Here is a 17,281-nt window from a genome sequence, read left to right as displayed (position 1 = left end):
TAAGATGTCATCTACTGTCAAGCATGACCAGGACGCACACCATAAGTATCTGTGTTACTGTTAATCTACTTCCAAGTGGATTAGGCGCCTGTCAGTTCATTTTCAAGTGACTGTAAGGGTTTGCCAGTCATTTACATGTAGATTATAAGTAGGCCTTTAGCAGAAGGTAATTTTACAGTATTATCAGCAGGAGGTTTTGCATGTGAACAACCCAGAAGCTGACCTGTTGGAGAAAAAAAAGTAGGACCTCCTGGATAAAGTGATTGGCTATAGAAAGATGCCAGAGAACAAAGGAAACTCGTCATCAAGATCTTAGACATGGACTGTTCCTTAAAGTAAACAAAACCTCATCCATCTTCATGACCACATTTTTGCAAGAGAAAGAACAACTTCTGTAATTTGGCACTCAGACAGCTTTTTCAGCTGCTCATGACTGGGCAGGTTTTAGACACATAGAGATTTAAGACCGTCTCCAACGAGGAGACCCAGACCCATTTTTGCGTCCGGCACAGTTCTTTGCCTTCCGAAAACATCCTCCAACGACGAACCCATACACCCGACGCATTTTGCCTGCTGCCCTGAACGCCAGGCAAAAAAGCGTCCCCTCTCTCTCGCTACGCAAATCGCCGTGGCCGAGGCGGAGCTCGCCCGAGCTCGCCCGCACCGTGGCCGAGGCGGAGCTCGGGGCGGGGGCGGAGCTCGCCCGCGCCCGCCACCGGTGTTGGTGGAGGAGCGCGCGGCGAGGCGGGGAGCGGGACGCGGCCGTCGGGGAGCGGGGATCCGGGGTCCTCCGTGCCGGGGCGGAGCTCGCCCGCGCCCGCCGCCGGTGTTGGAGGAGGAGCGCGCATGGAGGCGTGGAGGCCGGAGACGACGACGAGAATCCTTGGCACGGTCCTGGACGGATGAGGCGGCGACCTCCGGCGGATTTGGGGCTTGTGCGTTTGCGGTCGGTTGGAGAGGCTCACTTTTGCGTGGCGACTTTTTTTCACTGTGCCGAACCCAAACCGAGATATAGGTGTTGTATTTGGGTCTCATGGTTGGAGTCAGTCTAACACGAACGAAAATGCACATCCATATACTGATATACAATATCATGAAAGAAGAAACATAAAAGGTACCATTCTGTCATATGATGCTAAAAAACCTGCGCAGTAGAGGCAGATTCACCATCATTCTTAGGATCTGCCTAACTGACAGTAGGAGCATTTATATATTTTTTGAATTCTGGACTAGACATCTTCTGCTTAGCATACTCTACTCACGCCTGCTTATAGTATTCGATAAAGCCATAATCCTTCTTGCCATCTGAAATTGGTGCCATTCATATTAAACCAACTGTAACACTGCCTCGGTCTCCTATCAGGTGTCAGTGGAAGCAATCGTTTCCAATCTACTCACTCCGTCATGAAATAACTATACATCTCACTCTCTGAAGTCAAACTTTTAAATTTAATTAAGGTATATAAAAATAGTATTAATAATATTTGTATCTTCAAATAAATTTAGTATTTAAAACATATTCTATGATCAATCTAATGAAAATACCTATTACACATCATAATTATCATTATCTTTTTATATATTTGGTTAAACTTTAAAACATTTGACTCCGTAAAAAGCAATAAGCGATATGTACACTTGGAACTAAGAAGCTATCTCCCGTCAGCCGACCTCCCAAGTCTCATCTGACTGTTAACAAAATGACTTCTCTCTAAAATAGACTCAAGACGAGCGATGCCAGTCGAGCTAAATAGTCAGTGGAAGCAGTGTATTTTGTTCAGGAAAAGCGAAAGCTGCACGATTGGCAATAGAACTTCTACTCTGTCAAGTTCTGAGCTCTACTGTACATGAGGTACAGGACAAGTGCTGACAAATAAGCAGATCGCTGTAGATTAATCAATTTATTCACGGAAACGACACTGTAAATATTACCGACTCAGTTCAAAGGTAAAATGTACCTGTCCAATTCTTCTATTGCCAACTTCACTAGTTCAATAAAATAATACAACAAAATCTCAATTCACACGGTAGAACAGATTGTTCTATGTCTCTGGAACCACACCAAACTGTATGAGCAAAACTTACACCTCTTCAAATTACAGCCAAAGGAGGGGGGAATCAATCTAAAACAAACCCACCAAAACCTCAAAAGAATAAAAGGAAGTTAAACAAAACGCATTCACAAAAGGTCTACATCAAAACTTTGTATGTTGAATATGTGAAGTATATGCACAGTGGCAAGCCCGTGAAACTCAACAATAGCGCTCCGTCAATGCTTGCTATAGCTCGGTAGCTCCTTCAAATTTCAGCCAAGGAGCATTTTTGTCTCAAATTCATCTCTGATGACATCCTATCGTTTCCTTTCAGCAGTCAACCCGGTGGTATTTATTGATGTTCACTTTCCTCTTCTCTTTCATGAGAAACCTCGAACTCCACTGCCTGTGCAGTACTCTTGGCACTGCTATGGAAGACCTTATTGGATGCTGCATCAATGTCATCGTGGCTCTGCTTCACTAGTACTCATATTGCTTGTACCCTCCACTGGTAAAGCCTCCCTAGCATCTCCTAGGTTGTGCTGACTTTCGTTGTGTATTGCTTCAGTAAGTTCATCAGGCTTCGTGGATTCTGCTGTCTCTACATGCCCATACTTGTCTTCATTTTCTTCGAAGGAACTATTCACAATAGCATCAAAGTGCTTCTGGAAAGCAGCATGCATGTTGTCCACAGATTTTGCATCAATGACATGCAGCTCTCCAGCAGCCCCTTTGGGCTCTGCAGCATCAGCACCTGAGATCTGCAAAGCTTCAGTATCCATGGTGGCCTCAGAAACCACACCATCACTAACTAGCTTAAAGGCAGTCTCAATATCCTCCAGAGACTTTGCATCTAGAACAGTAATCTCAGGATCGGTTGTAGATGTCACTAACCCATTTATAGTGACCTCTGGCTCACTTGATCCAGCTGCTAAGGTTGCTGGTGATGGTGTATCATCAGCAGGCACTTCTGACTCATCGTGTGGTGGCTTCAACTCCATGTTCATTGCTTCAAAGGGGCTTGCTTCGAGAATCCGTCTCCGAGGATTGTAGACAGTCTGCTCAGGGTCATCATGAGATGCTCCAAATGACCAGCCAAATTCAGGGCCATTTAGGTCATCAACCAATGAGGACTGCTCCCTGGAGTCTTCAGCACCAACTTCTGACATGGTCAAGGAGACGTTGTCAGATGTCTGAGGGCTAATAACGGAATCTGCAGCAACACTATCGGTAGGGATATCATCATGGGAAGCCTGATCTGTCACCTGCTGGTCCAGTCTCATCAGTTCAACTCCAAAGTCTCCCACTGCATCTAATTCCGACAGGAAACTTTCATCAATTCCACTGCCCTCCATAGGCTCAGAATAGATTTTATCAGCCTCGTCATCAGAATCAAGTATATATCCTGCAGTTGCTTCGCCATACATGTCACTTATATCCACCTTCTTAGGTTCAGCAGTCATCAAAACAAAGGGATTCAAGATTTCTTCATGTTCACTTGATGGAGATTGGATGACATCATTAGCTTGAGGATACGAGGAAACAACTTCAGAGCTCAGAGTTCCATCAGATCCAACATCAAAGTGCTGTTCGATTACATGGCCAGTCAAGGCAGCAGTTGAATCAGTAAAAATTGATGTTTCATGCTTTTCTTGCATGTTGAAGTTCTCAACAACTCTCTCCTCTGGGATAGGGTGTAGGTCCCGAGATATGACCGGCAATGTTTCCGTGACAAATTCAGAAGGCAGCTCCATGGACCCATGAATCAGGTTATCTAATGGCGGTTCATTGTTTGAATAGGACATGAGATCAACATTTCCACTTTTCTCAGCTGCATTGCTTGCACCAAGTACAACTGTGTTTGAGCTTAATGAAACTTCAGTGTCAAGGTACTCTGGAAGGTCCCCAGAATGAGATTCACCCTCCACAGGTGGTCTGGAGGATGAAACCCATTCTAAGCATTTAACTTCTGTGTTAAGTTGAAAAGAAGGTTTAGCACCAAGGTTGTTGCTACCTGCATGATGGGACATGGTTCTAATAAATCTGTGAAAACAAGTACTCCCTCCGTTCCAATTTATAGGTCGTTTTGGCTTTTCTAGATACACAACTTTTATTATGTATCAAGATGTATCTTATACCTAGGTGCATAGTAAAAGCTATGTATCTAGAAAAGCCAAAACGACCTACAATTTGGGACAGAGGGTGGTATTAAGAAATCAAACGAAGTGGTCATATCAAACTTGCTTACCATCTCCATCTTCCCAGCTAAGCAGGTCAGGAACTGCATGAAATGGCGTCGTGGAACTCCCAGCTGACTTGGGCGTATAATCTTCTTCATGACCTTTTCCTTTAGTTGAAGTAAGATGTGCTTCCCTTTCTTGCGATCTTTCAAAGACAAAGTGCTGTAGAGAAATCTCACGGTCATCAATGTCGCTGTTGTCTAGTTCAACATCTATGGAGTTGATACCATCTGAGCATTCACTTTCAACATCTGCAAAGTCCTTTTCATCATGGTCCTTGTGATCCTCGTGATCAGCAACTGAAGAAGCAATATCAGATTCAGTAACAGAGCTCATTTTAGACTCACTCTTATCACTGAACTGTCTTTGGAAATTGCTTGCATTCCATTTCACAGTTTCAGGGACAAAATATGGCTTGAGTCTAGAAAAACGCTTCTCCTGGATCGCATCCATCCTTCCAAAGTTAAAGCTTTCATGCCTTCTGAAGATCGTGTCACGACGAGGAGACATCACAGATTCTCCAGAGTTTAAACTATCTGGGGCAGGGACGACAACACTGTCATTCAACTGTTCAAGGGGAAGATCAAATGGGTTCTTCCGTGCATGCAGAATTGAAGGAGCTGAGCCAGGAATTGCTGCTTCTTCAGAATCATACGGAAGGTCAAAAGGGTTCCTCCTTGGCACTGCAATAGGAGGTACATGTGCACGGAAGCGTGACAAATCATCTAAACTCCTACCGGCACCATTACTATCAACGTCTGTCAGGTTGTTATCAATTTCGAACTTTATGTTCTTCCTGGATCTTCGTCTAGCCATCAAAATTTCCAATCTGCGGTTCCTTTCCATCTCAGAATACCCAAGATCCATGAGATTCTTTTCATCATCTGCTGTCCAAAGAAATGCAGCTTCCTTCACATCATTTTTCTTCTTCCCCTCCACATTATCTTTAGCATCAATGTCATCGCCCTCATCATTACTATCATCGTCAATTTGATGATCCTCTGAGACATGAGAATCTGTGTCTGAATCATCCTTAGGAATAGGATTGGGGCGATTGGAACCAGCACCCAAAAGTGGGTCAATCTCATCAAGAACTGGAGCAATGTCAGTCATGGAAGCATCAGGAGAAGAACTCTCAGCCTGATCAGAGTCGAAACCAGATGAACCATCCTGACTGCTAACTCTTGCCCATGGTGAGCCAAGAGAGGAATCAAGCAAGTTGTCCTCAACAACATTGCTAGTATCAACATTAAGCTCGCCATTCTTTTTCCATTCGTGAATAGGGACAGAAGCATCTTGTTTGCTAGTTCCAGCAAGTTCTTCAGTTTGCTTCGCTTCAGAAATAGCTCTCTCTTTACTAGCTGCTGAATCTGCAAATACTAGATTTTCCTCCATCTCAGCATGCTTATTAACATTCTCACTAGAAGAAAACAAACCAAAGGGTGTATCTTTGTCATTCAGACCACTCAGGCGGGTCTCATCAAATAGGCTAGTCTGACAGTCAACCATATCCTGAATGAAAAAAGGACCTTCCGATTGTCTTTTCTTGGTGAAGTTGATGTCCTCCACGATCCCAGACTCTTGGCAAAGATTGACCATAGAAGGAAATGGTGTAGGTGTTCTAGGTATGTTACACCGATCACCTCTCTCATCTTCTTCATCAGCTCTCTTCAGAAGAGGGACATCGTCATCAAGATCAACATGCTCGCTAGCCCTCTCTCTGAACGAAACTGTCTGTTTAGTTTCCCTCTCTTTGAAGTTTGATGCATTCTCCCTAAATTCAAGCACTGAAGGTCTCTGATTTTCTTCAAAGTGGATATCACTGGACGAATTTCCAACCTTGAAAGTTGAAACTTCTGGAGTGCCCTTGTGATCTTCACTAGCCTCAGGAAGATTAATTTCTCCATAACTCAGTAGGATTCCAAGAAGAAGAGCAGTGCATATAATTACAGGCGAAGAAGAAAGCAGGAACACAAAGAGCCCTGGTGAAGATCTGTACAATAGATAGAGCAAGACACCCAAACCGAAAAGGATAGGGTGTTCGGAAACAAATGTATAGCTTTTTCTAATGGACAACCTCAAAACTTTCTTGAAACACAGAGCAGCCTGTTTTGCCTCAAGGGCCATTGCCTCTTATAGCCTCCAACACAAACCTACCACAATAGAGAAGAAAATAGAAAGGTTAAGCTGAGTAGAACAATGCGGCAGTGTATGGATTAATTGGAAGATACAACAGAATTTGGAAGCTTCTGCTATGCTAATTTAATAATAAAGGAAGTTAAGTTCCGCCACGAGTTAAACCAAGCTGATTCAGGGGGGTTTCTCTCAAAGGAAAATCAACAAACAAAGCTAACGCAGATTAGATCAAACGACAGTAACTGCAATTAGAGCCCATGTCGTCGTAACTGCACAAGTCCGGCCTTGAATTTACAAGCTGGACTCTAGATCAGCAACAGCAGGCACTTGTCGGCGAAACAGACCAAATCTACCCCGGAATTTATAGACTGACCACCAGATCACCAGCGATAGTATACCATCATTCTAGCAATAGTTTCAGATTCTAATATCCAAAACCTAATCCCAATCCGAGGAGTAAATAAATCCGATCCTGGCACACGAACAACTGAGACGCCGCCACCTTCAATTCTGATCAAGCAAAGGGCAAACAGATCTTTCACCCTAACAGCTCAGCACCATGGCTGAAATCCACAGATCAGCAAAGCGAGATCATGCATCCCAGAGCCAAGCCGAAGCTCATCAGGTACAACCCCAGTTCAATCAGATGGTATCGTAGGAGCGTACATACCTTTGAAGAAACTAAGCAGCAGCCCAGCAGGTGCGAGCTAGGCCTGGGGAAAACTCCAAAGAGCAGCAGCGGAAGAAGAAGAAACGGACAACGGCAGGTGATGACAGCAACCAGGGGTAGGAAGCAACGGAGGAGAAAACCGAGTCAAGAACAGCAAGGGATCGCCCCCGAGGTCAAAGCCAGCAGAGCAGTGGCGTACTGGCGTACGCGCGAAACGTGCGCGCGTATCCGCGCGACGGGATACTAGCAGCAGAGACTCAGAGAGACGGACAAGGACAGGGAGACCAGAGCCCAGAGTAGTGGGGGGAGGCTCGGGAGTTTGGGTTTGGACCACCGCCCCGCCACTTTCGGCTGCGGTCGCGCGGCGGGTGTGGTTGAGTCAGGAGTGGGCGGTGGGCGGCGGCGGCGATGGCGATCGCCCGAAGAGGAGGGAGAGGGCACGGGGGAGTAAAGGGAAAAGCGGCAGCCGGAGTAGCGGCAGAAAGCCGGGGCGGAGTGGCGGGCCCCGCCGTTCCGTCTGCTCTGCGGCGTTGGCGCTTGGCCGGGGTGACGGTGACGGTTCCGTGCGGCTGACGGTGGTGGCCCCGACGCGCGGGGCCCGGATTGGTCCGTTCGCTTCAACCAGCCGAAAGATTTGTTTAAAAAAATACTGTTTTAGCTAAAAAAAATAAACTAAAAAGTATATATTATAAGCGAACAGAGCCTGTGGGAAAGGCGACGTGGGGCCCTGGTTCTGCGGCGCTCGAATGGGGGCGGCGAAGGGCGAAACGCGAGCGTGGTCGTGGAGCGACACCACGACACGACAGCGGTGAGAATTTTCGGTGGTGTGCTGGCGCAGCTACGCTGTCGGATCGGAGGCGGGCCGCGCCGCCGCGGCCGGCACTGCGCTTCGCATCTCGCTTCAGTCAGCTGGAGCTCCGCTGAATGCTGCGTGCTGACGGTGACGGACGAATCGGTCCGGCAAATGGGCAAAGTGGCGCGTCCAGCTATGCTTAACCGAAACACATTAGTATTGTACTGCACGTTAATTTTTGTTTATTTATTCATCTACAGTGTTACTACTGTCGTCCTGCAAGTACGGTAATAATCGAACTCTAGTGTTGAACGATCTTCATCTTAGGTTGCTTTTTCATCTTATTAGGTTGCATATCTCTCAATGGTCTGTGGCTCCGTACTTGATGACCCGTTTGGTGAACGAGGGAGAGTACGAGACTGACCCTCAACCAATGACGTGGAATATGGACATGCACTGCCGCTCTCCGTGAGTCGTGCTCGTGCCTCGTGCGACGGAAAAATAAAGGAAAAACTGAAGCAGTGCTCAATGCGTCGATACTGCCTGCAGAGCCGTTCCCTAGGTGGAGAACTAGTACGAACGCCTAATCCATTTTCTCTCAATATATAGGGAGAGTATATTCAATAGCCAACTACAAAATAAGTTATTAGGCCTTCGTATTAGTTCTCGACTTAGGGAACGGCTCTGACAGTATCGACGCATTGAGCACTGCTTCAGTTTTTCCTTTATTTTTCCGTCGCACGAGGCACGAGCACGACTCACGGAGAGCGGCAGTGCATGTCCATATTCCACGTCATTGGTTGAGGGTCAGTCTCGTACTCTCCCTCGTTCACCAAATGGGTCATCAAGTACGGAGCCACAGACCATTGAGAGATATGCAACCTAATAAGATGAAAAAGCAACCTAAGATGAAGATCGTTCAACACTAGAGTTCGATTATTACCGTACTTGCAGGACGACAGTAGTAACGCTGTAGATGAATGAATAAACAAAAATTAACGTGCAGTACAATACTAATGTGTTTCGGTTAAGCATAGCTGGACGCGCCACTTTGCCCATTTGCCGGACCGATTCGTCCGTCACCGTCAGCACGCAGCATTCAGCGGAGCTCCAGCTGACTGAAGCGAGATGCGAAGCGCAGTGCCGGCCGCGGCGGCGCGGCCCGCCTCCGATCCGACAGCGTATATATAATTAGTTGGCTACTCTCTCTCTATATATATTTCTATATGTATATATAGTCTTCAAATACACATCAATTAAAAAATAATATTCAATGCACTAAAATGACTTAAGTTCATAAAATGGACAAATGTAATAGTAAATCACTTGGCACTTTACATTATTTTAAACAATTTCTTCTAACATTTCGAGATACAAAGTCATTGATACTGTTGATATCAATCTCATCCAAACTATTTAATCTTTCTTGAAACATTGTTGACCTCAAATAGTTCTTCTATAATTTGAACTTTGAAAAGCTTCTTTCAGCTCACGGTAAGCAATTGAAATATTTGAATAGCAATCCACCTCTCTGTCATGCTACATGATGATTTTGCTGCGTCGAGCGTCTGGCGGCCGTGCAGTTAGCTGTCTTGTTCGCTTGGCTGATAAGCCATGACTAAAAGTACTATTGACTAATTTATTGTGAGAGAGAAATATTATTCGTTGACTGAAAAATACGACTTATAAGCAAAACGAACGGGGCGAGCGTTCAGGATTCACTTGCCTTCCCAGACCTGCGCTTGCTGTACTGGGCCATAGGAGGCCACGTACTGACGTACGTTACTATGTAATACGTATATACCAATACTACTAATATACTAATACTAATGCACTATATGGGGTGAGGCCTATTTAGATCTGAGGCCTAGGGCGGTAGCACACCCAGCCCACCCCCAGGGCTGGCCCTGCCTGCAACCTTTTTTCTTACTATCAATCAATCTAACAAGGATCCTGCCTTTGTCACTGTGCAGTGGAGCAGTGAACCAGCCTACAGATCCAAATCCATCCGAGCTGCAGCTGCAGGTGCGCAGTAGTCAACCCCTTCTCGACGAAGAACACACGCGGCGACGGCAGCAGCTAGCAGAAAAGCACCGTGGATTATTCCCTGGTTGTATTTCTGAACACGTCGATGCCAACTATTCAAGCAAGAGCACAACACTGTTTCATGCATGTTTGTCTACTCCTCAGTACATGTGTGCACGCAACGCAAGCACGCAGTGTCGTAGTTAGGCATGCAATGCAACAGAACAAACCACGCGTGGTTCTCTTCTTGAACGCACAAGACCTTTGGGAGTCAACAGTCGAGAGTGGGTACTGCGTGCCGTGCTGAAGAAATGAGTTGCCATAATGACCTCATGGGAATAATATCAAATTAAGATCCTTAGTTTTCAAGCCAGGAAATCACTGTCGCCCTAGTTTTCCAGCCAGGGAATCACTGTTACCCTGTTTTATCACTGTTGCCCTGTTCATGTACAGTCTACATCCCAGCCGTCCATCTGTGCATTCCTGCCTTCATCTCAGCCATACATCTGTGTCGGCCTCCAGAAACTTCTCTAACCCCGAGCCCCGCGCCAGCCTCACGGCTGCATGCCTCTCTCCCTCATCCCCTCCACCGGGCCCGTCAAAGGAGTCCAACCACATCGGCTGTCATCTCCGGAAGCTTCTGGCCGCCGTATCCCTCAGCCACACGCTCGCCCCACCGCCTCCTCTGCTTGCCCCACCACGGCTTCGTCTCCTCCACGCCCTCTCACTCCTGGATCTCTCTCCTGGCGGAGGATCGCGGCCCTCGTGGTGCTCGACACGCACGGCGGCGGGGCTTGCGATGGCGGATGGCGGCGGCGCCCTCGCCGCGTGCTTCGTCGCCTCTTCCTCTCCCCCAGCGTCTGCATCGCGCAGATGCGTGGCCCGTGCGTATGCCTCCGTTTCTCTGTCACCCCCACAGCCCACCCTAAGTCAAAAAAAGGTTTGGTGCCCTTGCGCGGCAAGACGAGGACGGATCAGCATCGACCCGTCCGTCACTGGCGTAGGTACAGGCGTACATCCCCTCTCAGCTTCCCAAATCGATCTATTTTTTCATCGACGGTTCTTATGTCCCCAAATCAATTTGGTTCTTCATCTAGGGTTCTGGGAGATTTACATTTTTACCATTATTAAGATTGGCGCTCATCCGATTATCACCCTTAGGATGGTATTTACAACTTTGCCAGATGAGAGAAGTTTGAGTTCTTTATTTACCACATTTGCGCATGTGGCAAGCCACGCCAGCCCGACACGCTAGCACCCAGTCAGCAGGCGCAGGTAAAATGTCATCGCTGCCCCTGCCCATTTTCTTCATTACGCCGCCCCGGTCCTGCCCTCGCTATCCCCTCGCTCATTTTGTCCCCCCCCCCCCCCCGCCACCGACGCGTTCTTCACCCGCGCCGCCGCCGCCTCCTGCTCCCCTCCCGCCGTCCCTGCGCCACAATGACCGCATCTGGTGAGCGGGACCCCTGGTGAGCGCATTGAAGGTATGTGGCCTTACTTCCCCTTTGCACCCAGGTCCTGTGTCCATTAGGGTTTAGGGTTAGGGTTTATGGACGCTGACTTTGTCTTCCTCGGTTGATTGTTTCGTAGGCTTGTGATGTAGTGGGAGAGGTGGTGTCAATCTGTGTCACAATGGCTAGCAGCAGTGATTGCCCTCCTTGGTAAGTGCTTAATCAACCTAGTAGTGTAGGTAGAATTGGAGGAGTTGGGTACCATCTAACTCCTCATTTCTTTCATTGTTTACCATGATGCCAGGATTGATCCTGGCAATGCGTTTAGACTAGTCGTTAAGGTTGCTAAATTCATGGCTGATGGTGAGTATGGGCTAGTTGAAATGGTAGAGCAGCAGCATGACTTATGGTTGGATAGGAACTATCAGTATTCTATGGCTCAATTCCATGAGGCTTTAGCCACAAAGATAATCTGGGGGCCATCTCAAACACTTGCAGTGTGGGTTCTTGACCAAGATACTGGGTCTAAGTGGAAGATTAGGAGAGATGAGCATTTCCAACAGATGATTAAGGACAGATGGGATGAGAGGTTGGCTGTTATTGTAGTGGATGTTGTGAGGAAGGATGGTTCTAATGCAAATGTCAGCTCTGGTGCTTCTAAAGCTAGATGTGTCTCTAGTGTCACAAGTGGGCCAATTGGTGGCTCAAGTGTTGTGCATGATGATGCTGAAGGTTGTGGTGATACCTGTAGTTTTCCAGCTGAAACACCTACTAATTTGCCTATAACAGTTGACTGGACTACTCTAACAATAGTAGGGCAGCCTGATGATGATGGTTTAGCAAAAGAGGTTGCTGACGAGGACAAGGTTTATGAGCCAATGGGGTTCATGGAGTTAGACACAATAGCAGAAGGATCTAGAGAAGAGGTGTCCATTCTAGCTATGTCAGCAGAGATGTAGGCATATATGAATGACGCAGCTGTTAATGTTGATGATACAGTTGATGTAGAACCAATGCATGAATGGGATAGGGACAATCCTGATATGAGTGTTGGCACATGCTATCCCAGCATGGCTGAGTTTAGGCTAGCTGTTAGGCAGCATGCTATAGTTAAGGAGTTTGAGTATGATACTGAGCATTCAGACAAAGAAAGGTTCATGGCTAATTATGCTGCTCTAGGCTGCCCATAGATTCTTAGAGCTAGAACCCAACATGATGGCAGTGTTAGGGTACAATCTTTTTTTATTGTTGAATAACATCTTTTTCTGTGTTTGTTGAATGTTGCTTTTTTGTTGTCCTCATATGTCCTTTTGTTTTTATTATGCAGATTCAAATCAATCAGGGGGTCCATAACTGTGCATCTACACAAAAGGTTGTCAGCAGGATGGTAGCTATAGCTTGGGTGGTTGAGAGAGCAATCCCCTACCTCAAGAGGAACCCACAAATGGGGGCTAAAGAACTCAAAGAAGAGCTAAATTACAAGTACAAGATTGACATCCCCTAACAGACAATGTACAATGGGAGGCAGAGAGCATCAAATAAGTTATTTGGTAAATGGAATGATTTTTTCGATTATTTATTTAGGTTTAAGGCTAAGATAGAGCTGAGATCGCCTGGAAGTGTTGTAGAGATAGACACTGTCACTAATCCTAAGGATGGGAAAATTAGGTTTAGCAGATTCTTCTATGCATTCAGGGCTAGTATAGATGGATTCTTCAATGACTGTAGATCTTACATAAGTATAGATTCCACTGCACTTAACGGGATGTGGAATGGCCACATGCCTGCAGCCTTAGCTTTAGATGGCCACAATTGGATGTTTCCTCTGGCCTTTGGATTGTTTGAGTCAGAGACAAAAGGGAAACTGAGTCTGGTTTATGGAGCAACTTAGGAAGGCCATTGGACCCATGGATAAGCTAGCTATCTACATTGATGCATGTAAAGGATTGGAGTCAGCTGTTAGACTAGTCTTTCCACAAGCAGAGATGAAAGAATGTTTTAGACACTTAATGGAGAACATGAAGAAATACTACACTGGTGATGTGTATGGCAAAAACATGTGGCTTGTAGCTAGAGTTTACTCACCACACAAATTCAAGTACTTTTTTGACAAAGTCTTCCAAGCTAGTCCAGATGTGCAGAAATGGCTAATAGAGCATCATCCTTTTTTGTGGGCTAGAAGTAAATTCTCAGAACACATCAAGTGTGACTATATCAACAACAATTTGGCAGAATCATGGAATTGTTGGATCAAAGAGCACAAAGACCTTCCTGTGCATTGCATGGCAGATGCAATCAGAGAGAAGATAATGGTCTTGTTTGCCAAAAGGAGGAAGATTTCAAGGGCCCTCCCACCTGGTATATTGACTGGGATCATCCGTCAACTAAATGCAGCTCCAAGGGGACTTGGACACCTGACCATTTTCAAGGGGCGCCCAAATCAGGCTGAGGTTACAGAGATCTATGAGGATGAAGAAGTGAGAAGGCATGTTGTGTACCTACTTGATAAAGTTTGCACATGTAGACAGTGGCAGATAACTGATCAACCATGTCCCCATGCCTTGGTTGTGATTACTAGCACCAGGCAACCAAACATGGCCAAATTTGTGGATGGGTATTTTTTAGTTCAGAAGTTTCAAGCAGCATATGAGGGTATCATTCCTAATATCCCTGATAGGAACCAATGGCCTGAGGTAGACAAAGGGTTCAAATTGCACCCTCCATGCTAGAAGAAGAGAGAATCAGGAAGACTGAGGAAAAATAGGCTCAAGTCTACAAGGGAGACAGGTGGTAAGGCAACAAGGCAAGTGAGGTGTCCTAACTGCAGTGAGTATGGTCATAGGGGTGGTAGCTGGAAATGTCCACTCACTGGCACCAAGAAAAGGTACACTCTCAATTCTTCTTTATTTGTTAGATTACAATATGAAACTGATCCTATCATTATTGTAGGAAGAGAACAAAGAAGACCACAGTCAAGGTTGAGAGGAAAAAAGCCAAAAAAGATACCACTGCTGAGGAAGCATCAACTCCAAGGACTAGAGCAGTTGTTGCAAGGGAGGCAGCAGCAAAGGCTAAGATGAGGCTCTAGAAGTAGAGCTGAAGGCAGCAGCAGCAAGGGAAGCAGCCCAAGCAGCAACAAGGGAAGAAGCAGATGCTGCAAGAAATGAATTTTTAGCAACTCAAGCACATGAACAAGTGATTGAGGTGATGGCTTTAGAAGTTCAGCTCCTAGAGACAGCTATTTAGACCACAACAACTAGGAGGTACTGCTCTTCTTCCACTGACAACATGATAATGGATTACTTGTGTAATAAATCAATCATTAATCACTTTATTTTCCACAGGTCCTTATTTGCTGAAGATGCACTGGAGATTGAAGTGCAACCAGCTAGGAAGATGACTCCTAGGAAAAAGTAGTCGGCAACTAAGGTGAAGAAGACACCACACATGACAAGAGGAGGAAAGAGAAAGACAGGAGCCTGACTGGTCTTGTTTTACCAAGATCACGAACTTTCATTATTTTGTAAAAACAATATTTACTACCTTATTATGTAATGAGTGGCCAAAATAATGTATTATTTTGCATGGCCTTATTATGTAATGATGGGCACAAAAACAACATGCAATGCCCCAAGTTGAACTTGTTATGTGTAATGGGCGCTAAACTCTATCTGTATGCCCAGAATTTGCTACCTGTGTAATGGCCAGGAGTTGCGACCTTAATGTACCCTATCTATCTTTGTTATTTGCCTCTATCTTATTTTGCATGGCCAGAATGTGCCTTCACTGTCAAATGTTTTGATTAAGCACTTTCTGATGAAAATAGGATAACACAGTTCAAAGTTTCATTGCAAATGGTTCATACATCATGTTCAATTCATTTTCAAACACATTGCCACAAATCAAGTCATTACAACTGATCTAACAACAATTCCAAACACAACAATTACAACAACAACAATGAAACAATTCATTTTCCACATTAGGTTCTCCATCTTCTTCTCCTGGTCCTTCTTCTCCTCATGGTTAGCATATTCACTGCCATCTTATCCTTCTTCCAATTCCTTGACCTCCTCATAGTTGATAATGGCGATCTTCTTATCAATCAGCTCATCCAGGTACTCCTTCTGGAATATGTAGAATCCACACAATTTTGGATTTTGCAAACACCATTTCATGACTGTTAAACTCTAGATTTCAAACAAAGAAAGCAAGAGAGATGGAGACACAGCAAAACTAACCCCATTCCTAGGGCACTTGAAAAAGCTCTGGCCCTTGTTGGGAGTGTCCTGCTTGACGTGAAGCTCGATCACACGGACCAGATGACAATCCAGACCTTGAATCAAAGGAAGCCCAGTTTCTTTACCGGCCGGATACGCCACAGCATGCGCGCGCATGGAGCTCCCGCCTCGTTCCTGTCTCCTCAATGCCCTGCTAGAGCTAGATGACTCCGCCCTTTGCGACATGGCCACCGTGGCGTAGGGACGGCGGGAGGGGAGCAGGAGGCGGCGGCGGCGCGGGGGAAGAATGCGTCAGCGATGGGGGGGGGGGCAGACGAAATGAGCGAGGGGATAGCGAGGGTGGGACCAAGGCAGCGTAATGAAGAAAATGGGCAGGGGCAGCGATGACATTTTACCTACACCTGCTGACTGGGCGCCAGCATGTCGGGCTTGCGTGGCTTGCGACATGCGCAAATGTGGTAAATGAAGAACTCAAACTTCTCTCATCTGGCAAAGTTGTAGGTGTCATCCTAAGAGTGATAATCGGATGAGCACCAATTTTAATAATGGTAAAAATGTAAATCCCCGAGGTGATTGGATCGATTTACTTCTTAATCTACGATTCCAGCTATCATGGCTCCATCCTGATGCTCGACGTCATCGAGGTGATTGGAGGACATGACGATATTGACCGAATTTTTTACATTTAGCCCTTTTTTGAAAGTTTCTCACAAATAGAACCTGGCGAAAGAATTCAGAAAATGGACCCTTAGCTCGGCGCCATTGGTGCTGGCGCCGAGCTAACACGTCTTGGCACCAGCGTCTCTGGCGCCGAGCTCCTGGGCACGGTAGATGACATGGCAGTGAGCTCGGCGCCAGTCACTCTGGCGCCGAGCTCACTGCTATTTAACCCCGACCAACCTTCCTGCTCGAGCGTTCTTTCTCTTCTTTCTCCTCCCTCTCGGGGGTTTTCTCTCCCCACTTCACCCTACCTCACGAATCGGCATATTAGACCTTAGAAACTTTGATTTGATCCATAGATATTCGAGAGCAAGGTATCCTCGCTCCCCTCCTAGTTTTTTTCGCATCGATTCGATATGTATTAGTTGGATTTTTTAACGTAATAATCGTCATCACTTAGGGTTTCATTGTATCCATCAATATGTAGGATGATGCCAAGGCATGGAAAAGCTAGTAAACCTAGGGGCATGTAGTTATGTTATGGGTTCATTGTTGTGCATCAAATAGGAAATCCTAGGTTTATGGTTTAATGTTAACTGCTTTGGGTTCTTAGAACGAAATTGGTTGTACTGCAGTTATGGTTCTCATTGACATTTATTTGTGATGTTTTGATTTATGTTTGTTAAATTACATCTGTTTTGTTAGATGCAAGAAATGTTTCGGGAGGAGTTTTGGCGAAAATAGGGTTGTCCTCGAGAATTATACCCCGACGCGTCTAGCAAAGATGCCCCCGTCCCTCCTAACCTCCCTGTCCCTAACTGTGACTGTGGTTTCCTGGCCCATATTTTTCAATCGAAACATCCGAACACAGCGGTATATTGCTTATACACATGCAGGCGTTTTAATGTAAGAAATTATTTCCACTATCCTTTTTCTTTATTTGTGTAAGTATGCTACTAATATTTTGTTGGAATCTCGTTGTGTAGGACTATGAGAGGTGCTTTTTCTTTCAGTGGATCGACGATGCAGACA

The 17,281-nt window shown here is 45.8% G+C and overlaps 1 pseudogene; it reads right to left on the bottom strand.

The window, feature by feature from the left end:
• Window positions 1-1,959: 1,959 nt before the first annotated feature.
• On the bottom strand, window positions 1,960-7,494 carry LOC136457222 (uncharacterized; annotated as a pseudogene).
• Window positions 7,495-17,281: the final 9,787 nt, after the last annotated feature.

Source organism: Miscanthus floridulus, chromosome 6 (assembly GCF_019320115.1).
Source record: "Miscanthus floridulus cultivar M001 chromosome 6, ASM1932011v1, whole genome shotgun sequence".
Taxonomy (NCBI): domain Eukaryota; kingdom Viridiplantae; phylum Streptophyta; class Magnoliopsida; order Poales; family Poaceae; genus Miscanthus; species Miscanthus floridulus.
Note: the sequence above shows the minus strand (reverse complement) of the source record. Positions and strands in the feature narration are given on the sequence as shown.